The 25,506-nt window shown below is 38.8% G+C and overlaps 1 pseudogene; it reads left to right on the top strand.

The window, feature by feature from the left end:
• The window catches only part of LOC100355216 (armadillo repeat-containing protein 1 pseudogene), a 69,494-nt pseudogene extending 44,696 nt beyond the window's left edge, over positions 1-24,798 (top strand).
• Positions 24,799-25,506: the final 708 nt, after the last annotated feature.

Consider the following 25,506-nt stretch of genomic DNA (forward strand, 5'->3'; position numbering starts at 1 on the left):
CATCAATTAACAGACAAGTTTCCATTTCGTGGCTATTGTGAATAGTGCTACAATGAACATGGAAGTCGCAGATGTCTCTTCAACAGACTTAAGTTATTGCTATTGAATGCACACAGTCATGAAAATGCTGGATAATAAGGTAGTTCTATTCTAATTTTTGAGAAATTACCATACTCTTCTAATTTTTGAGAAGCTATCACACTCTTTTCCATACTAACTGTACTAATCTCATTCCCACCAATAGTGTGCGATGGTTCTCTTCTCCTCATCTTTGCCAACATTTGTAATCTTTTGCCTCTATGACAACAGTCAGGCTAATCTGAAGAGATAATGTCTCATTGTGGTTTTCATTCACTTTTCCCTGATGATTAATAATGAATAATTTTTCATATACCTGTTGGCTGTGTCTATGTCCTCCTTTGAAAAATGACTAGTTATATCTATTACCCATTTTTAACTTTGTTATTTTTTGTGATGTTGAGTTGTTTTACTTCCTTATATATTGTGGTTATTAAACTTTTGTCAGATTTTCTCAAATTCTGTATGCTGTCCCTTCACTTTGCTGATTAAAAATAGAGGCTCATATTTTGTTAAATTAATACATGCAAAATATCAGCTAAGTCTTGAGTTAAACTTTGAAATTAATCCCTGTAATATAACAGTTTTTTAAACATTTATTTAATGAATATAAATTTCCAAAGTACGACTTATGGATTACAATGGCTTCCCCCCATAATGTCCCTCCCACCCGCAACCCTCCCCTTTCCCACTCCCTCTCCCCTTCCATTCACATCAAGATTCATTTTCGATTATCTTAATATACAGAAAATCAGCTTAGTTTACATTAAGTAAAGATTTCAACAGTTTGCTCCCACACAGAAACATAAAGTGAAAAATGATGGATGATTTCTTAAATGATGATGAAATCAGATCAGACCTATTGTCATGTTTAATCCCAGTGAGAGTCAAGTTGGGAATTGATTTTTTTTTTTTTTTTTAAACTTTTATTTAATGCATATAAATTTCCAAAGTACGACTTATGGATTACAATGGCTTTCCCCCCATACCGTCCCTCCCACCCACAACCCTCCCCTTTCCCACTCCCTCTCCCCTTCCATTCACATCAAGATTCATTTTCGATTATCTTAATATACAGAAGATCAGCTTAGTATACATTAAGTATGGATTTCAACAGTTTGCTCCCACACAGAAACATAAAGTGAAAAATAATAGATGATTTTTTTAAATGATGATGAAATCAGAGCAGACCTATTGTCATGTTTAATCCCAGTGAGAGTCAAGTTGGGAATTGATAATTTCTTTTTTTTTTTTTTTTTTTTTTTTACAGAGGATCAGTTTAGTATGCATTAAGTAAGGATTTCAACAGTTTGCACCCCCATAGAAACACAAAGTGAAATATATTGTTTGAGTACTCGTTATAGCATTAAATCTCAATGTACAGCACATTAAGGATAGAGATCCTACATGAGGAGTAAGTGCACAGTGACTCCTGTTGTTGACTTTACCAATTGACACTCCTGTCTATGGCATCAGTAATCTCCCTATGCTCCGGTCATGAGTTTCCAAGGCTATGGAAGCCCTCTGAGTTCTCCGACTCTTATCTTGTTTAGACATGGTCATAGTCAAAGTGGAGGTTCTCTCCTCCCTTCAGAGAAAGGTACCTCCTTCTTTGATGGCCTGTTCTTTCCACTGGGATCTCACTCGCAGAGTTCTTTTGCCAGAGTGTCTTGGCTTTCCATGCCTGAAATACTCTCATGAGCTTTTCAGCCAGCTCCAAATGCCTTTAGGGCTGATTCTGAGGCCAGAGTGCTATTTAGGACATCTGCCATTCTATGAGTCTGCTGAGTATCTCACTTCCCATGTTGGATCACTCTCCCCTTTATTTACTCCATCAGTTAGCGTTAGCAGGTACTAGACATGTCTATGTGCTCCCTTTGACTCCCAGTCCCTTCACCATGACCAACTGTGAACTGAAACTGATCACCTGGAACAGTGAGATGGCATTGGTACATGCCACCTCGATGGGATTGAATTGGAATCCCCTGGTATGCTTCCAACTCCACCACTTGGGGCAAGTCAGCCTGAGCATGTCCCAAATTATACATCTCTTCCCTCTCCCATTCCCACCACCATGTTCAACAGGGATCACATTTCAGTTAATTTTCAACACTTAAGAATAACTGTGCATCAATTACAGATCTAAACCAGTCATATTAAGTAGAACATATAAAAAAAACTACTAAGAGGGATAATGTATTTAGTTGTTCATTAACAGTCAGGGCTATGCTGATCAAGCCACCATTTCCCATAGTGTCCACCTCACTCCAACAGGTTTCCCTCTTGGTGTTCAGTCAGTCGTCACCGATCAGGGAGAACATATGGTATTTGTCCCTTTGGGACTGGCTTATTTCACTCAGCATGATGTGTTCCAGATTCCTCCATTTTGTTGCAAATGACTGGATTTCGTTGTTTCTTACTGCGGTATAGTATTCTAAAGAGTACATATCCCATAATTTCTTTATCCAGTCTATCGTTGATGGGCATTTAGGTTGGTTCCAGGTCTTAGCTATTGTGAATTGAGCTGCAATAAACATTAGGGTGCAGACCTCTTTTTTGTTTGCCAATTTAAATTCCTTTGGGTAAATTCCAAGGAGTGGGATGGCTGGGTCGGACGGTAGGGTTATCTTCAGGTTTCTGAGGAATCTCCAGACTGACTTCCATAGTGGCTTGACCAGTTTGCATTCCCACCAACAGTGGGTTAGTGTCCCTTTTTCCCCACATCCTCGCCAGCATCTGTTGTTGGTAGATTTCTGCATGTGAGCCATTCTAACCGGGGTGAGGTGAAACCTCATTGTGGTTTTGATTTGCATTTCCCTGATTGCTAATGACCTTGAACATTTTTTCATGTGCCTGTTGGCCATTTGGATTTCCTCTTTTGAAAAATGTCTATTGAGGTCCTTGGCCCATCTCTTAAGTGGGTTGTTGGTTTTGTTTTTGTGGAGTTTCTTGATCTCTTTGTAGATTCTGGTTATTAACCCTTTGTCTGTTGCGTAGTTTGCAAATATTTTTTCCCATTCTGTCGGTTGTCTTTTCACTCTCCTCACTGTTTCTTTTGCAGTACAGAAACTTCTCAATTTGATGCAATCCCAATAGTTGATTTTGGCTTTGACTGCCTGTGCCTCCCGGGTCTTTTCCAGAAATTCTTTGCCTGTGCCAATATCTTGAAGGGTTTCTCCAATGTTCTCTTCCTTTTTTTTTTTTTTTAACAGAAGATCAGTTTAGTATGCATTAAGTAAAGATTTCAACAGTTTGCACCCCCATAGAAACACAAAGTGAAATATATTGTTTGAGTACTCGTTATAGCATTAAATCTCAATGTACAGCACACTAAGGACAGAGATCCTACATGAGGAGTAAGTGCACAGTGACTCCTGTTGTTGACTTTACCAATTGACACTCCTGTCTATGGCATCAGTAATCTCCCTATGCTCCAGTCATGAGTTTCCAAGGCTATGGAAGCCCTCTGAGTTCTCCGACTCTTATCTTGTTTAGACAAGGTCATAGTCAAAGTGGGGGTTCTCTCCTCCCTTCAGAGAAAGGTACCTCCTTCTTTGAAGACCTCAGAAAAATATTCTTTTTTTTTTTTTTTTTTTGACAGGCAGAGTGGACAATGAGAGAGAGAGAGACAGAGAGAAAGGTCTTCCTTTGCCGTTGGTTCACCCTCCAATGCCCGCCGCGGTCAGCGCGAGGTGGCCGGCGCACCGCGCCGATCAGATGGCAGGAGCCAGGAGCCAGGTGCTTTTCCTGGTCTCCCATGGGGTGCAGGGCCCAAGCACCTGGGCCATCCTCCACTGCACTCCCTGGCCACAGCAGAGAGCTGGCCTGGAAGAGGGGCAACCGGGACAGAATCCGGCGCCCCGACCGGGACTAGAACCCGGTGTGCCGGCGCCGCAAGGCAGAGGATTAGCCTAGTGAGCCGCAGCGCCGGCCGAAAAATATTCTTAAAGAGTGAGAATCCTAACAGTGGGAATGACTATGAAAAGTGATATTCAAATACACTAAAAGCTGCTTATTGAATGGGAAAATGATAAATATTAAAATATGGTTATATTCTTAGAATGTGCCTATGAAATACATAAAATATGCCCTCTTTATATTAATAAAAATAAAATAAATAAGTTTCACACACATGAAATTTAAATTTTTCTCATTTATGCTTTTCTTCCCACTATTCCACTTTCTTTAGCTTAATTCAATTACTTCATATCAGAAAAAAACAGATTTGGGAGAGATTTCCTCTTCTAAACAGTGATTTGAACTTTTTAAAGTCATCTCCTCAATGAGTGACTAGGGCTTAATACGATAGAAATTCTTCACTCAGTTTGGTATGATTTGGGGCTTCAAACAATTTGTCTTCCTGAATAAAAATTGATAAAGCATTTTGGTCTCATTATGAAAGCAAACAATAAGAAAATGTATGAGACACATGCTGTTCAAGACGTAATGGTAAATATTCCATGGAAGCATGATTTCACAGGACCAAGTCTCCAATGTTGATGAAAGTATATATGTGTGTATGTGTGAGAACTTGGTGGAAATCCAAAGGTTTTCTTCTGTTTTGAAATTTTTTATTTATTTACTTTTAATTTTTTTAAAGATAGAAACACAGAGTGAGAGAATCTCCCATCTGCTGTAGGAACTTAATCTTATTCTCTCATGTAAGTGTCAAAGACACAGCCCTTGGTCCACATGAGTATCAAAGAAACAGTCCTTGGTCCATCACCTGCTGCTTCCAGGTGCACATTAACTGGAACCTAGAATCTGGACTGGAATTTTAACTCAAATACTGTTTGAATTCAAAAGGTTTGTGACCCAGTCTCAAATTCTCGGTTTTTCTTTTTTTTTCTTTTTGAGAATAAATAGCTTTAATCTCTAAATATGTGTAACATTTATGAGAAAACATTGTATATAAATTAAAAAAAAAAAAACTCTTACAAATGTAGAAAGTCTATTATCCCCAATTTCCCAATGTAGGTTAGGGATAGCAGCAAAAATCATTTTATCTCAATGAAAGCTGATAATGTGTTTTATGAAATTAAAAAGTAAGGTAATTTATATTAAAGTTTTGAATGTTATAGTGTTTTTTATTTATTTTTTATTTATTCTCTATCATCTTAGAGAAATAGTACATCTATTATCATAATCAAATATCAAAGGGATAACATGTGGTGTGAATGAGGTGGTGGTGTTAATAAGAATATAATTTAATTTGTCACCTATATTAAAGGAAATTAGTAGCTTTAAAAGAAAAAATAAAACTATTTAAAATGATAATGCATTTTTGGATTTAAAAATAAATATATATATATATATATATATTCTTTTAAAGTGATTTTCTGAAAGTTTCATTCTGTGAAACACTTACTCTTTCTGTTTCTGTGCTATAAACTGACCAGAGGAACACATGGTATTGATATCCTTCATATATATTAGTCTCTGATGTCTTGTGAAGTTCATGCAATTGGCTGTTTAATCATGACTACTGGTAGTTGAGAAATGACTGGACTTTACAAATGGTAGCATTACTTTCACACATAGCACTCTTGACACATGTAAAGGTTATATAGAGAACTAAAATTTAGCCTCTACTAGGACCCAGTTCTCCTTTTAGGCCCAATGCATACCATAGAAGAAAGAAATGGATAATTCCTACTCTTCATTATTTTCCGTGTTTACTGAGCCTCTTAGGAAGTTATTATTGATACAATATTAATTATTTAAACGTGAAATGAAAGATAAAATATATAACTTTTGACATAGTTGTCAAAGAGAATAATGTACATATTCAGTCATACATTTTATACAAGAGTGCCTGTTTCTGTTGTTTTTTTTTTTTTTTTTTTTTTTTTTTATTTGACAGGTAGAGTTATAGACAGTGAGATAGAGACAGAGAGAAAGGTCTTCCTTCCATTGGTTCGCTTCCCAAATGGCCGCCATGGTCGGTGCACTGCGCCGATTTGAAGCCGGGAGCCAGGTGCCTCCTCCTGGTCTCCCAGGCGGGTGCAGGATCCAGGCACTTGGGCCATCCTCCACTGCCCTCCCGGGCCACAGCAGAGAGCTGGCCTGGAGGAGGAGTAACTGGGACTAGAACTCTGTACCCATAATGGGATGCCAGCGCCACAGGTGGAGGATTAACCAAGTGAGCCACGGCGCCGGCCTATTTCTGTTTTCTGTAACCGCTTTCTACATTGTGTACACTTATTTTATCAAAGTGACTCCAAACAGCTGTCAGAATACCTAAATTGGAAATTGATTGAAGGAATATTATTGGACAAATAAATTTTAAAAGGTAACTATATAAGAAAGACTAAAACAATTAAATATCATGTTTCTGAGAATTGTCATGTGATATGAAAAATCTTACTTCTTAAATAATCAGTACAATTAAGCAAGTGATGCACTCACAATAATAACAAAAACCAAAACTATCAGTTAACATTTATGTAGTGTTGCTTCAGTACCATTCAGTTATAAGTATCACTATACACCAATTCATATGAACATCTTAATATTATTCAGACTCACAAACCATTCAGTTAGCTTGACTATTTCACACAAATAGTGAGAGGAAGATCTTTGATTAAACGTAGGTCATTTGGCTACAGAATATGCCTTGTAAATTTGCTCCCTCTGAGCAAGATGGAAAGTCATTGGCAGGGCATGAGCAAAAGCATGAGATGAACTGGCATATTTTAGAAAGGATCATTCTAAAGAAAATCTGTTATCTGGAGTGTGGGTAGTGAAGCATGAACATAATAAAGAAGACCCGGTTTAGTGGCCCAGAAGTGAGTGATTACTGTGGCTTGGATCATGTTGTTAGCTAGCAAGGCAGCAAGAAAATCAGAATCCAGAAATGCTGTAAATGTAAAACCAACTGGATTTGATGAAGGCATAGATGGAGTGGGTGAAGGAAATTCAGGACTTGACTGTGGCTTGACATGGGCCATGGTATGATTGCCACTAAACTCAAATTGTAACTACCACATGGCAGACTAGCCTGGAAAATCAGAAGGAATGCCAGTCAAGAGGAGAGGGATCTGGAATAGATAATTGAGGAGGGAAATGATGAGTAGTATTTGAAACTTCAAGTCACATTTGGAAACAGGGAACTTACTTTGGATCACTAACTCCTCTCTTGTGAGTTTTCCTAGAAATTGTGAATAACGAAAATTCTCACAAAGTTGTCTATGTGGAAATAAACTTAGTGAAATAAGTAAGTTGAAGTTACTGAGAAAAGCAATTTGATTGGAATTTGCAAAAGGGAAAAAAAAATAGATGTTGGTGGTGCCCAGAGCAGATCACCTTACCGAGTTTATGCACACAGACTCTGGCTAATGCTAATGATTCACAGTTGGCGTCTTTTCTGTGGATTTCCCATGGCCAAGCAAGATTTGCCCCATTCGTGAGATTATAGACCTCTGCCCTTGGAAGTCATAGAGAGCCAAAAATCAATGTTGCACTAACAGAGGGTACCAAAGGCTAACTTCCTTACCAGAGGTAGGAAGAATCTGCAGTGTGATTTATACTCTGAGTTCCCCATGGGATTAGATGGAATCGAATCATTAGTTAAAATCCCTGTCCTTTCACATGTAGCAGATGGAAACTGTTGGGGACATGAGGCTGTGTTCTCTGCCCCCTCCCCCAGCCCTCACAACACTGCCAAATTCACATTCTTTAACCTGAACACCTACAGTAATGGAATTAGAAGGAAGAAATTTTGCGAGGTAATTAGGATGAGATTAGTTCATTAATGAAGAACCGACAAATGGTTTTAATATTCTTCTAAGCGTTACTGACAGATTATGCTTCCTCTCTCTACAATCTGAGACTACAGATGAAGATTACAAGAAGAAGATTCTCACTGGACACTTAAATGGATTGTTACTTCATCTTGGACTTCTCAGCATCCAGAATGATGAGAAATAAATTTCTGTTGTTTAGAAACCAATCAATTTATGACATTCTGTTACAATAGTGTAAACAGACTAAGATGTAAGTCAATGTCTATTCTGTAAGGACACATTTGCTAAACATGCAAAAATTATAAACAAAGTTCTATATGAACAAAGAAGAAAAACAGTTTGTTCTTGCCTGACAGAAGGAGAAGATAGAATTTCCATTGCACCTCAACAAATTAGAACCATTGATTGATCATGAAAGAATCACAGCGTTCCTGAGAGGAGAAATGCTGTGAATAATACTGCAAGGTCTTCAATGTCACTACAGAGATTTGGAATTATCATAAGGCAATAACAAATTTCAGAGGGTCAAACAGGAACACTATACTTGTCTACAGTGTATTTAGACCAATCTGAGCATGTTGAATAGAATACTTTATTAAAGAGTAACTGGGGCCGGCACCGCGGCTCACTAGGCTAATCCTCTGCCTTGCGGTGCCGGCACACTGGGTTCTAGTCCCTGTCGGGGCGCCGGATTCTGTCCCGGTTGCCCCTGTTCCAGGCCAGCTCTCTGCTGTGGCCAGGGAGTGCAGTGGAGGATGGCCCAAGTGCTTGGGCGCTGCACCCCATGGGAGACCAGGAGAAGCACCTGGCTCCTGGCTTCGGATCAGCGCGGTGCGCCAGCTGCGGCGGCCATTGGAGGGTGAACCAACTGCAAAGGAAGACCTTTCTCTCTGTCTCTCTCTCTCTCACTGTCCACTCTGCCTGTCAAAAAATAAAAAAAATTTTTTTTTAAAAAAAGTATAGGCAAAAAAAAAAAGAGTAACTGGAGGGGTGAGTGTTTCACACAGTGGTTAACCCACTGCTGTCCACGTTCCATATCTGAAATCCTCGGTTCAAGCCTGCGCTTAACTCTCCATTCCAGTTTCCTGCTATTGCATGCTCTGGGAGGCGGCAGAAACTGCTCAAATATTTGAGACCTTGCTCCATGTAGGAGACCATTACTGAGTCCCTGGCTCTTCTCATCAGCCTGGTGAGGTTTTGCAAGCATTTGGGGAGTGAACCAGTAGACCGGAAATCTCTGTCTGTCACTCTCTCTCTCTTTCACTACATGTGTATATATATACACATATATGTGTGTATATAAATATATATATATATATATATATCTTTCAAATGAATTTTGCTAAGGAGTGAATATAAACCAACAGATTTACTTGAAAAGTCTTGAGAAACAATGTTTTGACAATGATGATGTTAGTAGGATGGAAACAAAAGGAAAATCTTAGACAGTTGCAATCTGTCTTTTAATGTCAACTGATTGCCTAAAGAAGCAAAGGTAGAGAATCAAGGTAACTAGGGGTCTGAATCTTCATCTATAGAAGAATGATAATAAGATAGCCAGAAACAGTAGTAGTCAAGGGGAAAAATAGATTTGTTGGAATGTATTTGTGCAAAGCTTGGACACATTGATTTTAAGTTTTTGTCAGAACAAAGTTAGACAGTGAATCTGAAAAAACAGGAAATTGAAAGAACTTGAAGATATGTTTTAAGAGACAATTATTTCCATGGTTATAAAAATACTTTTATGAAGAATAAATAAATGTAAACGGAAAAGGACCATACTTAAAATTTAAAGTATTTTAAGGGAAAGTCAGAAAAAGATGCCACAAATAAGAAGATAATTTTGAGCTAAAGAAATAATTAGACATTATCAGAATATCATGCATTTCAAATTTGAAAATTTAGAATTGAAGCTCACACAGTGGCAGTGAGGCAACATGTAACACTATAGTTGCTCTTTTTTTCCCCTTAAGATTTATTTTATTTATTTGAAATGCAAAGTAGCAAAGAGAAAGAGAGAGAGAAAATGAATATTCTATGCTCCTATTCACTCCTCAAATGGCTACAACAGCTGGAACTAGGCCAGGCTGAAGCCAGGAGCTGGAACTTCATCCCGCTATGATTCCCATATGAATGCAGGGGCCCAAGCACTCAGGTCATCTTCCACTGCTTTTCCAGGCACATTAGCAGGGATCTTTATTGGAAATGGAGCAGGCAGGACTCAAATTGGTGCCCATATGGAATGCTTGCATTTCAGGTGGCAGCTTAACCCATTATGCCACAATACCAGCTCCTGTAATTGATTTTTTTTGACAGGTAAAGTTAGACAGTGAGAGAGAGAATCAGAGGCAAAGGTCTCCCTTCCGTTGGTTCACCCCCAAATGGCTGCTACAGCCAGCACACAGCGCCAATCTGAAGCCAGGAGCCAGGTGCTTCCTCCCGGTCTACCATGCGGGTGCCATGCCCTAAGCACTTGGGCCATCCTCCACTGCCTTCCCAGGCCACAGCAGAGAGCTGGACTGGAAGAGGAGTAACCGGGACAGAACCGGTGCCTCAACTGGGACTAGAACCCAGGGTGCCGGCGCCACAGGCAGAGGATTAGCTAGTGAGCCACGGCGCCATCCCCAGCTCCTGTAATTGACTTTTAAAAATTATTGATTTTTTTTTTTTTTCGTTCACTTGGTGGGGGGAGAGAGAGAGAGAGAGAAGAAGAAGAAGAAGAAGAAGAAGAAGAAGAAGAAGAAGAAGAAGAAGGAGGAGGAGGAGGAGGAGGAGGAGGAGGAGGAGAGGAAGAGAAAGGAGGAGGAGGAGGAGGAGGAAGAGAAGGAGAAGGAGAAGGAGAAGGAGGAGGAGGAGGAGGAGGAGGAGGAGGAGGAGGAGGAGAAAGAGAAAGAGAAAGAGAAAGAGAAAGAGAAAGAGAAAGAGAAAGAGAAAGAGAAAGAGAAAGAGAAAGAGAAAGAGAAAGAGAAAGAGAAAGAGAGATGATAGAGAAAATGAGTTCCTATCCTCTGGTTCCCTCCCGATGCCCACAACAACTGCATCTCTGCCTGATTGAAGACACATGCTGCAAATCTAACCCACGTCATCCATTGATTTGTCAGGTACTTAACTGCATGCGCCACTAACTGCTACCTCCTAGGAACTGGGAATGGAACCAGCTTGAGAACCCAGCCACTGTGGTGTGAGATGAGGGCATTTTTACTGGTCTTTTAACTGCTAGACCAAATATTTGCCCCTGTAGTCATCATAATATGGTAGCAGGCAAAGCATGTTTTTTTGAATTAGAACTTCTGTGCCTGTGGTATGGTGACTCTCTGGTACTAAAAATCTTTCACATTCAGCTTTCTTATCTGCAGAGCACAAATAATAATATCTAGCTAACAAATTTATTTTTGAAAACTGAATGAAATGGTGTACATATAAATCCAAGCAAAATGTCAAGCCCCTAATTGGGGCTCAATAAACATGTATTTTCCTATCATACTTGTTTCCTTTGCATTTCTGTTCTGTATTGGAACAGTTAACCCCCAACATACATTTCGTTCTTCTTTACTTTCCTTATGAAAATTTTTTTATAATTCTAAACTTCCCCCACTTATACACACAGTAGTTGTATGTATGGATGTGGGTATATGTGAGGGCCTGTGTATTGTGCAGGAGTCTTTGTATTTGCATATAATGAATGATTTTTGTAGTTCTAAATAAAAGAGATCAAAATATTTTGCTTTGCCCTAATACTATAAATAAATAATACAATCTCGAGAAAAAAAAAACCTATTGACAGGTCATTAAGATACTTATGCAAATTCTTATATATAGTTTCTTAAAGCTTTGTGTGAATGTTAAAATCCTGTCACATATTTACTTGCTTGTTTTCTTGTTTGTGACATCTGAGAACTCCCTATCCTCTTATTTTTGATTATTTTTGTCATGGATTTTAATCCCCAGGACAATTTCATTCTGAGGCAATAAAACAGAATGAAAATTGCCCATAAGTTTGAGAGATGCTTAATCACAACGGGATTAAGAGTGACAGCACAAGGAATTAACAAGTCAACGACTGCTGTTTTGAAATAAATGAAAGTGAGTAGAGAACCAAGAAGTTAGTTATTAGACTTTTGCAGGCCAAGAAGGATGAAGAAATTCCAATAGAAATTAGTACTTTTTGAAGAAATAGATAAAATGAATTTAAATTTAAAATTTTACTTCTATGTAAACTTAATAGTTGTTTTTGACATTTCTTATATTATTTCTCAGTATTTTCCTAGTGGGTATCTGATTCTATGTTCATTTTGAACACATGCAACTCATACGCAAATAGCATATGTATAATTTATACACGTTAGGCCATTCAACCTCTCCTTCTGAAGACTTACTGCACATTTATGGAAACTATGGTCAACAAATTCCTTCTAGAGATTGTACCCATCTCTTGCTAGTATGCTTCAACTTTAGCCACTGACAGGCAGAGCGGACAGTGAGAGAGTGAGACAGAGAGAAAGGTCTTCCTTTTGCCATTGGTTCACCCTCCAATGGCCGCCACGGCCGGTGCACTGCGGCTGGTACACCGCGCTGATCCGAAGGCAGGAGCCAGGTACTTCTCCTGGTCTCCCATGGGGTGCAGGGCCCAAGCACTTGGGCCATCCTCCACTGCACTCCCAGGCCATAGCAGAGAGCTGGCCTGGAAGAGGGGCAACTGGGACAGAATCCTGCGCCCCGACTGGGACTAGAACCCGCGGTTCTGGCGCCACAAGGATGAGGATTAGCCTAGTGAGCTGCAGCGCCGGCCTCAAGATCAGCATATTTTGATCACACTCTTTCTTGACAGTTTTGTTGAAGGAAATGTCCAGAGGACAAAGAGATCCTGAGCATACAACAGTAGTGGTAAAATATAAAAAAGGTAACTTTTGTCAATTTTACTGTTTTGCTTAGAGTCATGCCCTATTACGTCAGTAGCTGAACTGGAACACTTGAGACATCAATCAATGACGCATATTGATATTCAGTCCCATATTTGGAGAGCAGGAGGGAAACTCTCCTTTGCAACTCCCAAAGTATGAAATCCTTTTGTATGTGAATTTAAAAGTCTCCATTTTGGAAATTGAATGTGACTATCAGCGTGAATACATTACAGAGCAGAACCATTTTAGAAAAACAGATATAGACTGAAGTTACACAACCTGTTTTTGAGATATGCTTTTATTTGTAATAAGTTGCATGACTGGCAGCAAATAGGATCTCTAGTTTCCTGGAAGGAAAATGTTGAATTTGGGAAACTCTAGATTCCCTTACTCTATGATCCTCCATGACATAATTAGTAACTTATTCAGGATTGTACCTCTTAGATACAATCAGAATCATGATGTTAGCAGCACTGGGGATAATCTAGTTTTGCTCTTAGCAGAGGCTACCTCAGGTAAACTATATAGTACAATGTTGAAAGAATAGAACAGAATCAGGAGGCTAAACTTTCAGAATTTTGGAAAGATAAGAGATGATCATGTTGGACTTGTTGGCAGATGATGTATAGTATCAAACTGGAAACTCTCCCACTGTGAGATACCAGCCAGTAACAGAATCCAGAAGCCAAAATGGGTTAGGACAAGATTAAATGAACACAGTTGCTGGCCTATTCTTGCCAGAATGAATAACACTTGACATCAAGGTAAATCCATAACAATAAACACAAATTACTCATTTCAGGCCTTGATTAAGTCATGTAATGAAGTGAGAAACAGCTTAGGGCAGAGTGAAAGAAAGAAACAGAACAAGAGACCATGGCATAGAGTTTATGGTGATTTTACCAGTAAATTTAAAAGAATCCATCAGTGCTTTCACACAAATTTGAATTTCTTGGACAGATCAAAGGAGAAAAAAGGAAAGAAGAAAACTGTAATAAGGCACAAAAAGTTTACTAGCAGTGAATAAAGATTTACTTTAAGCTGCTTTCTTTTTAGAAGAAGTGGAATTGATACTAATTAGAGAAACACATTATCTCAAAATGTGTCACAAACTTAAAATTGAGAAATTTCAGAATTGTCACATTTCCTGAAGAGTGACTATCACATTCTATCTAAATCAGCTAGAGAAACTTAGAATGACAGTTCTTCTTAAAATGTGAGAAATTCCAGAGAAACTGAAACAGAAGGAGAGCTGGGAGGTAACTATTACCACTGCAAACAGAACTAGTAAAACCTGTCAGTTAACAAATACTTGACTGAGAACCATTCCCATGTGCTATATCCAGAATAATCACTTCTTAGAAAACATACATGGGGCATGCAAATAATCCTTACATGTGCTCAATTTATAGCAGATAAGTGGATAAAAGTTTAATCTGGAGATCAGACATGGGAACTGCAAATCCTGCAAAGCACAATCTTAGATATTTACCCTCATGATTCAGAAATCACAGGGAACAGCTTATCTCATTGAAAATGTAGACTCCAGGGTTTTTCTGAACTCCTGCCTCCAGATTTTGGTATCAACTCAGTTGGCTCTATGGTCTCCCAGGTGCTCAGATGACTACTTTGGATCAAGCTCTCCAAGCGTCAGGCTGTGCTCATGCAATTACTGGGAAGTCAGTTTCTGGCTTGAGTAACATGTAGCTCATTTCCTGTAATATCACTACTGTTTTTTTTCTTTCCCCTTTACTCTAAGGAGCCAGGAAACAACCCATCATTCTGTTCACACAATCAGGTTTAAGCATCCCCTTTACCGAAGACACATCTTAGTTTCCCCATGGTTTACATTCCAAAATAGCTATTCAGACCCTTGAATGAATCGGGGGAAAAGTAAACTCCACACTCAACCAACTCTTGTCTACAACGTAAATGAAAAAACTCACTCTCCTTCTGGAGCTTGACATTGCTTTGTTTAGTTGACATCTAAATTTTTATTACATCAAAAAAGCATAATCTCAGATATAAAATTAAAACATAAAAATAAATGAGTTGTTTACTTACATTAATTTTCTTTTTTTAATTTATTTTAAAGTCAGAGTTACGCAGAGAGAGAAAAGAAGAGGCAGAGAGAGAGATAGATAGAGAGAGGTCTTCCATCCGCTGATTCACTTCCCAGTTGGCCACAACAGTCAAAGCTGTGCTGACCTGAAGCCAGGGGCCAGGAGCTCCCTCTGGGTCTCCCACACAGGTACAGCGGCTCAAAGACCTGGGACATCTTCTACTGCTTTCCCAGGCCATAGCAGAGAGCTGTATCTGAAGTAGAGAGGCTGGGACTCGAACTGGCACCCATATGTGATGCCAGCACTGCAGGTGGTGGCTTTATCCACTAAGCCACCGTTCCGGCCCAAAATCAATTTTCCACTTCAAATTATATTAGAGTGAGCCGTGTTGAAGTTAAAAGCAACACAAAGAGAACACTAAGTTTTCAAACTCAACACTGTCTCTTACAAGCTTCCAGTGTTATTCTTCTTAGTCACATTTGGCCTTATTGATCCCTGAACAAAGATATGGCTATCAGATTTGTCTTCATTGCTTGATACAGATAACGCTTCATAAACTACCCACGGAGTTCCACAACATGAGGAACAATAACATAAAGAAAGCCCTTAAGCTCATTCATGATCTTTAACAAAACTGGCTGACAATCTATTTTCCTTTCTTTTAAAAAGTTAAATAAAGAGAATAGATTTCATGTATTTAATTGTACAAGTAGCACAGAATCTCTAAGAGAGGGAAGAGATGTGCAATTCGGGACATGCTCAAGCTGACTTGCCTCAAACGGTAGAGTTAGAAACATACCAGGGGATTCCAATTCAACCCCATCAACGGGGCATGTACCAATGCCATCTCACTAGTCCCAGTGATCAATTTCTGTTCACAACTGATCATAATGATAGGACTAAGAACCAAAGGGATCACATAAAGAAGAATAGTGTCTGCAAATACTAGCTGATAGAATCAAAAAGGGAGAGAATGATCCAACATGGGAAGTGAGATACACAGCAGACCCATAGAATGGCAGATGTCCTAAACAGCACTCTGGCCTCAGAATCAGCCCTTAAGGCATGCGGATCTGGCTGAAAAGCCCATGAGAGTATTTTAGGCATGGAAAGCCAAGACACTCTGGGGGAAAAAAAAAAAAAAAAACTAAATGAAAGATCTCCACGAGTGAGATCCCAGTGGAAAGAACGGGTCATCAAAGAAGGGGGTACCTTTCTCTGAAGGGAGGAGAGAACTTCCACTTTGACCATGGCCTTGTCTAAATATGATCAGAGTCAGTGAACTCAGGGGGCTTCCACAGCCTTGGCAGCTCATGACAAGAGCCTAGGGTGATTACTGAGTCCATAAACAAGAGTGTCAATTTGTTAAGTCAACAACAGGAGTCACTGTGCACTTACTCCTCATGTAGGATCTTTGTCCTTAGTGTGCTGTACATTGAGATGTAATGCTATAACTAGTACTCAAACAGTATCTTTCACTTTATGTTTCTGTGTGGGAGCAAACTGTTGAAATCTTTACTTAATGTATGCTAAATTGATCTTCTGTATATAAAGAGAAACAAAAATGAATCTGGATGTGAATGGAAGGGGAGAGGGAGTGGGAAAGGGGAGGGTTGCGGGTGGGAGGGACGTTATGGGGGGGAAGCCATTGTAATCCATATTCTGTACTTTGGAAATTTATATTCATTAATTAAAAGTTAAAAAAATAAAAAACCCTAGATATTGCATCATGAATTATCTAATAATGATAAAGATACAATTTTATATCCAAACTAATAATAGCGAGTAGTTGAGTGTAGTCAGTGACTGGATAAATTAGGATATGGTAAAATAAGGAAGAAACTAAAAAAAAAAAAAAAAACAAATCCTAAAAATACTCAGAAACACTTTTATTAAATTGAGAAGAAGATATTTGACATAATACTTAAAGGTGCTTCTTGGGACATCCACATCCCTTTTCTAAGTATGTGAATTGAATTATTGGGCCCACTCTGATTCCAGATTTTTACCAATGCACATCCTGGAAGGCACCAATGAATGGCCCAATTAGTTGGATCTCTGACACCTGTGTGAGAAACCTGGGTTGAACTCTTGGCCCCTAGCTTCAGCCTGATACAGTCCTGGCTTTTGCAGAAATTTGTAGTATGAATAAGTGGAAATATATTTGTCTCTCTGTCTGCCTATATATCTCTGTTCCCTTCAAGTAGAAATTAATGAATTAATTAAAGATGTTATAAGATTTTTTATACTTAAAAGTTCAATCTCTAAATAAGAAATACTCAACAGGACAATTTCATATTTTTTATGTTTTCATAAGCTGTTAGTTGAACTTTAGGAACTGCTAAAATTATTCTAAGAAAATATTTTCTTTTCAAATTTCATTTACAAAGATATATGCTAAAATATATGTGGTTTGTCTTTCATAATTACCACTTTACAAGCATATGCAAATACTGTGCATTCATTGTAGAAAATCAGCAATACTCAAAAATGTAAAGAAGGTAATTGCTACCCCACTGCAAGGCCACATTTAGACTGTCTAGCTCCAGACTTTGAATTTTTAAGAGTCACGTGAAACTTCTATGCTCTGAATGTTTGTTTCCTTCCAAAATGCATGTGTTGAAACATAAACACTAATTTGATGGTATTTGATTGGTGAGGACACAGATCAAACAGTCCTTCCACAAGCCAAAAATCTTGCATATAAATATAAAATTAGAGGGAAAGAAGAGTTCTGGAAGGGAAAACAATGAACATAGCATGGATAACTCCTCCAATGTCGCATGCTGTACCACTAGAATTATCATGTACAGCAATGCTTTGTATAGCTTTTGTCCCATCCAGGTTTATGTGAGAGTGCTCTCCTGGGGCAGAGCCCAAGGACATAAGCCAGATGGAAGGGCCACTACTCAATGAATGTCGAGGAAATTCCAGAGGAAAACCAAAGTTTTTCTAAGAGCAGGGTTATCAAGAAATTATCACTGAATTGCTTAAAATTATTTATCTGGAGTTACTTGTTTGTAACACATTATCTCCAAATAGTCCAAATGTCATGGATCTTTTTGTTTCCTTCTCTGTTTTTGATAGTTTGGTGTAGGAGTCACTCTTGCCAACACTACCCTGGCTGGGATGCATGGCTGAAACAACTGTTTTCTCAAATCCCCATCTAATGTTTGATTCACAGCCAGTATCCCTAAATTTAGATCAGAATGCTGCTTTAGAATTTGGCAAAGATGTACCTCACATTACTGACATTATCCTACAGTCTCAAATTGTTCCCCTTTATATTTTGAAGCTCTGTTAACATGCAAATGTTAGTGCTTTAGTTTTAGTTTTGAAAAAAATTTTATGTTCAGAACTTAATGAAATTGGAAAGTGTATTAAAAGTCTTGTTTAACAAATGATTAAAACTTCTTAAATAGATGACAGTAGTACTGTGATGTTGCCATATGTTTCCTAACATTTTTTCTTCACAAAAAAATCCTTTTTTCTCTCTTTTCCTCTCACAAAAATATTTGCTTTAATTTTCTCTCTTGATGGAGAGAAAAAATATAATGGCATAAGTCTAGGCTTTAAACATATTTTTGAATTCTTAAGCAATTTGTAAAGATAATTTTGATTTTTTCAAAAAAATTATTTATTGACAAGGCAGGAAAACAGACAAAAGAGAGAGGAATGGAGAGACAGATGGGGAGAAATTCAGAAAATCTCCCATTTGCTGGTTCACCACCCAAATGTCAGCTACAGCCAGGGCTGGGGAAGGCCAAAACTAGTAGCCTGGGACTACACCCAGGTCTCCCATGTGAGTGGCAGGGACTAAGTGTGTACTCATTACCTGTGACCTCCCAAGGTATGGATTAGCAGGAGCTGGAATGAGAAGCAGAGTTAAGACTTGGACTCAGGCTCTTAGTGGACTTGAACACACCAAGTGGTATCTTAACTGGAGCACCGAAGGACTGCCTCTAATTTCAAAAACAGAATTTTGTATTGAATGAGATGATTTTATATAGGAAAAGGTGATATTAAATATTTGCAGAAAATTTTTGATTTCTCTTTTAATTTCTTCTATGACCCATTGTTCATTCAGGATCATGTTGTTCAATCTCCATGTGTTTGCGTATGCTCTAGGGATTCCTGAGTTGCTAATCAATGAATTTTGCTTGAGAATATCCTGTATTTTTATCCCCTCATAAATTATCTGAAAATAGAATGATTTTAAAACTGTTATTCATTACATTGTGTTCTGTGAATCAAGAACCCAGCTATGGCTAAACTGGTGCCTTTAATTCAAGAAGTAAGGTTTTTATCAAGCAGGAAGTGGAGATACAACCTGGTGGGAGGATATGCCCCAAGGTCACCTATGTGAATGTGGCTGGCTTCAGATCTTCAGGGGTCATTGGCTCGGCTGAAGACATCAGTCCTCTGCCACTTGAGCTTCTCCATAGGACCTCTCACAACACTGCAGCTGACTTCTCCCAGAATCAGAGCTCTAAGAGAAGCAGAGAGATCAAGTAAGATCAACACCACAAGTGTCTTGTAATTTAATCTTGGAAGTTAGGACACTTCACTTTGGATGTGTTTGATTTGTTAGCTCAGAGTCACTAGGTCAAGGTCACATTCAAAGATATGGCATTGGTGAGTTGTTTCCTTTGTTTTTTATTGATTTCTTCTCATTCCCTTGTTGGTATATTGTCCACTGTCAACTTTGGGATATATAAAATATGCCTCAAAATCAAACTGAAATCCTATCCCTTCTTCAGAGAAAAGTATGCTTGTTGCAAAAGCATAATTCCTGCGTCATGACAGTGTATCCTTTTCAACGCTCTTTAGATTCGGAATCATCATTGTGCTGTCAAAACAATCACATTAATTTACTTATCATCTGTAAGTAACATTTCACACTGTCTTTACCAGGTGGAGAACATTGTTGGGATTTACATTTTTCATATCCAGAATACATGACACTATTCACACTACTTGGTGATGTCAACAGTTTTAAAGAGATTTATGTGCCTGCACTGTGGCATAGTGGGTAAAACCTCAGCCTGCATTGCCGGCATCTCATATGAATGCCAGTTTGAGTCTCGGCTGCTCCACTTCCCATTCAGCTCTCTGCTAAGGCCTGGGAAAGCAGCAGAAAATGGCCCAAGTCCTTGGGCCCCTGCACCCTGCGGGAGACCTGGAAGAAGCTCCTGGCTCCTGGCTTCCATGGAAAGGCCTAGCAACAGTCGTTGTGGCCATGTGGGGAGTGAAGCAGAGAATGGAAGATTTCATTCTCTCTCTGTCTCTGCCTCTCTGTAACTCTGCCTTTCAAATAAATAAATTAATAAAAAAAAGAAGAGTGCTATAAGCAAGGAGGTATCTGGCAAGGAGGAGCTGGGTTATCAGCAGCTCCCTGTAGCCTTTCATGTCTGTGTTGCAGTCCAGCCTGCACTACCCATAACACTCCTAACATCTGCAGGTGCACAAAACTGTGGATTCCATCACTGGCTAAAAATATTCAATTTGGCATCAGGGTATATCCCTATGATGACTTTAACTAATTATAAGGTCACTATTATGAAATAGCCATAACAGACCCTCCCACTCGCCATCAGGTATCTCCTGATGCCATGCAACTCCTGAGATTTAAATTCAAACCAAACCAAACTAAACCAAAGGGCCAAGACATGGGTGGTGCTGAAGTCCCACCCCATATTCCATGCTCTTTGAATATTCAAGGAAGCCCCTACCAGATTCCAACCCCTGTGCCTCCAGATCACATAAAGAATGACCCTGAGCTTTTTTGAGCACAGTTCTCTCTTGAACAAGAACACTTTCTCTACATTGTGTGTTTTCACTTTGCTTATAAGCAAACCTTGCTTCTCTGCTGATCTTCCCCTAAGTCTTGTCCTTTATGTTGATAAATGACTTATTCCGGGTGAGAAAACTAATGAAGCTTTTAGGCAAAGCTTACAGAGTCTTGACCTTAAGACCCAATTAGTGTTTACTTCAGCCAGTTCATAAAATAATACACTTGCTAATTTTATATTAGCCTTTCTGAGGAGGACATTGCATACAAATATTTTTAGCTCCACCATAGAAACTGAATTAAGAATGAAGTTATGTGTTAATTCACCTAATTTTCACTAATTTCTATTGCAAAGATTTTTTTTTCACTTCCTCAATCTCCAAATCAGGCTTCACAAAGATACATTGATTTTTCCTTAGCATCCTGCCCTTGGATTTCACAAAAGTTCTTCAAACAATACATTTTTACTGTATTATTCTGCTTTATACTCATTGAATTAATATCAGCATTCATCTCTTTATTCAAGACATGAAACTTAAAGTCAAACATATCCGTTGTCACTCTGTACATTTCCTCCACATTCTTTTCATCATCCAGGACTTTGGGATTTACCTTTCAATGTAGTCATCATACGTACACTTCACTCTATTTGCGTGGCCACCAACAGAGATGACATTGACAGTTTTTATTTGTTCTGTTCCAGGTTGGTCTCTTGCTGTTGGTCTCTTTTTCTCCACAAATCATTTTCTGCATGGAAGACAAAATAATAGCTTGACAATGTAAACCAAATCACGTCATCTTCCCTACTTGAAATGTCACCACGTTCTCTTGGTATTTAAAAGCTAAGTTCTTTTTTTCAAATATGTATTTATTTATTTGAAAGGCAGAGTGACAGAGAGATAGAGGGAAAGAAAGAGAAATCTTCCATCTGCTGACTCACTCCCAAATGGCTGTGATAGCTGGTGCTGGGCCAAGCAGAAGCCAAGAGTTAGGAACTACATCCACATCTCTCATATGTATGGGTGGAAGAAAACCAAGTTCTGGGGCCAAAAAATCTGCTGCATCCCAGGTGCTCTATCAAGAAGCTGGATCAAAAGCAGAAGTAGGACTTACAGCAACTTCTCATTGCACCACAATGTCCACTGTAAAAATCTAAATTCTTGACTGTATTAGTGCATGTAATTTCTTCTTATATAACAGATATATCTCAAAATTGTCATGCAGAAAACAGCAAGCACTTATGCCTTGCACTCTTAAAGTAAATAACCAATGTTTCTGATTATCGTGCAGCTCTCCAAGTGGTTTCAGAACATGGCTTTGCCGACTTCCACAAGTAACTTGTAAGGCTGCCATTACTTACATGTATTTAGTCTGTAGAAAGACCAAAGCTGATCATGCATAAGAATTTTTTGCTTGTTAGGCCTGAAATGGCAGAGATCTTCTTCCTGAACATTTTAAGCTCACCCTTACCCTCCATCTCTGTTTACCTTTGTCTTCCAATCAGTACATTGCTAGTTCTTTTCTGCAAATCATGTTATATCTCAAGAATCAACTTTGCAGAATGAACTTTTAAAAAATCCATCTAAAATAACTCCAATTCATTCCAAATCAGAGCCTTAATATACTTTATTTTCAGATCTTGTTCCATTTTGAAATTTTTATATAAATGTATTTTTTCACTCATTTGTCCTTTGTGACCTGCCTCCTCTTCATATTCTCTAGAAATGGGTACCTTGACTATCATGCTCACTGTGGTATGTTCATATTTAACAAGAGTGGCAGCTCAGGATCACATAGTTACAGATATTGTGAATGAATGCATCAGTCAATGTGGCTATGAATCTGATCATCAGTACAACTGAAATAAAATATATAATTTTTTTTTTTTTTTTTTTTTTTTTTTTTGACAGGCAGAGTGGACAGTGAGAGAGAGAGACAGAGAGAGAAAGGTCTTCCTTTGCCGTTGGTTCACCCTCCAATGGCCGCCGCTGCAGCCGGCGCACCGCGCTGATCCTGGCAGGAGCCAGGAGCCAGGTGCTTTTCCTGGTCTCCCATGGGGTGCAGGGCCCAAGCACCTGGGCCATCCTCCACTGCACTCCCTGGCCATAGCAGAGAGCTGGCCTGGAAGAGGGGCAACCGGGACAGAATCCGGCGCCCCAACCGGGACTAGAACCCGGTGTGCCGGCGCCGCAAGGTGGAGGATTAGCCTATTGAGCCACGGCGCCGGCCTGAAATAAAATATATAATTTTAGAGCAAATTCTACAATTTCCATGAAATGAGAGAATGGAGGCACAGAACAGCTTTCAGGAAAATCTCAAAATTTGAATGCTGAGGGGAGGGCACTGTGGTGCAGTGGGTAAAGCCGCCACCTGCAATGCCAGCATCTCATGTGGGTGGTAATTCGAGTCCCTACAGCTCCACTTCCATCCAGTTCTCCTCTATGGCCTGGGAAAGGAGTAGAAGATGGACCAAGTCCTTGGGCTCCTGCAACCACATAGGAGACCTGGAAGAAGCTCCTGGCTCCTGGCTTTGGATCGGCTCCAGCCATTGTGGCCATTTGGGGTGTGAACAGCAGATGTAAGACCTCTCTTTCTCTCTCTGCCTCTGCCTCTCTGTAACTAAGCCTTTCAAATAAAATAAATAAATCTTTAAAAAATTTTCTGAGTCAAATAGACTAAGGATAGAAACTAGAGTCTCAGATACTTTATCTGGACTTTATTTAATAACAGCACAGCAGTTCTATTTAGTAGTCAAGTGTTTCCATATATATATATATATATATATACTCTAATTTCTCATAGGACAAGTCTATATTGACTCTTAAAAACTTTAAATATGCTCTCTCATTGACTCCTCCAGCCTCTTTATTTTTGGTACCTGGAAATCACTAGTTTAAATGCTAGAGATACCAAAGTGTAAAATGAAAAAATAATATTTGTAAACAACCATATTTTAATAGAATTTTACATTTTATTTCTATCCTATAGGCATTGTTTTCCAGAGAAACAGAAGTAAAATATAGGTACATAATATACATAGTATATATAATTCAAATGTAATATAAATATATTTATACACACATATATATGATTTATTATAAAAATAGTTCATTTATTATAGAGGTTGGCATGTCCATGATTTTCAGGACATATCAGTAATCCAGGAATCCTGGAGAGCTGCAAGTTGAGTTATGCCCCATGTCCAAAGACCTGAAAACCAGGAGAACTGATAAAGCACTTGGAATCCCAAAATCCAAGTTCAAGACCCAGGAATAATAGACATTTCTGATTCATTTTGAAAGCAGGAAATACCTGATGTCTCAGCTCAAATCTGTCAGGTGTAAGTTCTCTCTCACTCAACATTTTGTTCTTTTCCAGCCTTCAACTGCTTATATGACAACCACCCACTTTAGAGAAGATGATTTGCTATATTCAGTTTACTTATCAAAGGCTAATCTTAGTAAAACCCCCTTCATAAACATAACCAGAATGCTTGGCCACATATCTGGCATTCCATGAACCAGTCAGGTTGATTCAAAAAATTAAGCATCTCTCAGTCTTACAAAGGCTTTCATCAGAGCACCATTGAAAAGAAGGAACGAAGGTGGTTCCTGATTTCCAATAAAGTATTAGAATTTGAGAGTTTGTTTCACAACTCCAGGAGAAACAAAACTCCTGGCCTCTGAAATCTATGACATTCTTCAATCGTCAAATATGGCAGATGGAGATAGCGTCAATGAAATGCATTCACGTTGAAAGAAAGCTCAGTTTTTTCTGGGAACTACAAACAAACGTGCTAAAACAGTGGTTTTGCATAAAGATGGTCTTGATGATACGTCTCAGAGAAATCTATGTGAAGAAGCTTTGTTAAAAATTAAAGATGTTATTGGCTTTACTTTTCAAATGGCTGTTCAAAGATCTGTGGTGCAAATCCACTCAGATTTGAAGGCAGAGACTTTGACATCAGGGATAGCATCAGCCAAGGTTATGGAAGTTCAGCAAGTTGTGAAAAGTGAAGTGGAGAACAGATGCTGGTTCCGGTCCAGGATACTCCTGTAGAAGTAGAGCAGAACACAGAGTTGCCTGATTACCTGCCCAAGGATGAGAGTGCCACCAAGGAGCAGGACACAGCAGTGTCCCGGGTTGGCTCACACCCGGAGGGTGGAGCTAGCTGGCTGAGCACAGCCACAAACTTTTTATCCAGATCATTTTACTGGTGATTTCAATTTCACTTTGGGGCTCAAGGACAGTGTGAAACAACAAGGGGCCAGTTTTCCATTGCTGTGGTAAACTGCCAAGTGGAATGTGCAATAAGTTATCATCAAAAAATATTTAGACTACAGGATTGCATATGCTGCATTTTACATTTATTGGGCATTTTACCTCGCTGGGTGATAAAAAGGACAGAGGCTACAGGTGGAATCGCTTTGTTCCTGAAGGTATTTTGGTTTTATTTTCCTTTGTTTCGTTGCCTAATTTTTTTAAAAAAAACATGGGTCCACTGTTGAAACCAAACGTTTATATACAGCTTTATATTTTATTTTACATGAAGCACATGATAGGGAAAACCCATTTTCTCTTCAAGCCTCAAGACATATCTGAAGAGAAGTTTCTCTGTAGCTCAAGTTGTACATGAATTACTGAACATTTCCTCTGCTTTTCATGAACAATACATGCTTTCATACTCTTCACTGACAATTGAAAACATATTTTGTTTATCTCCTTTTGAGCCTTTTTTATTTTGCCATCCATGTTTATAGAAAGGACATTACTAATGACATTTTGCAAATTAAAATATAATTATTTGAACACAGTAGTCCCTGAAAAAAAAAATTTTGAGAGTTTCATTCAGTTCTTGACTAAGAAAGACAATTCTAACTGCAAAGGAATGTTCTGTAGATTTGTACCTTTTCAGAGACTGTTAATCA

This window comes from Oryctolagus cuniculus, chromosome 4 (assembly GCF_051225735.1).
Source record: "Oryctolagus cuniculus isolate XC-2025 breed Fujian yellow rabbit chromosome 4, ASM5122573v1, whole genome shotgun sequence".
Classification (NCBI taxonomy): Eukaryota; Metazoa; Chordata; class Mammalia; order Lagomorpha; family Leporidae; genus Oryctolagus; species Oryctolagus cuniculus.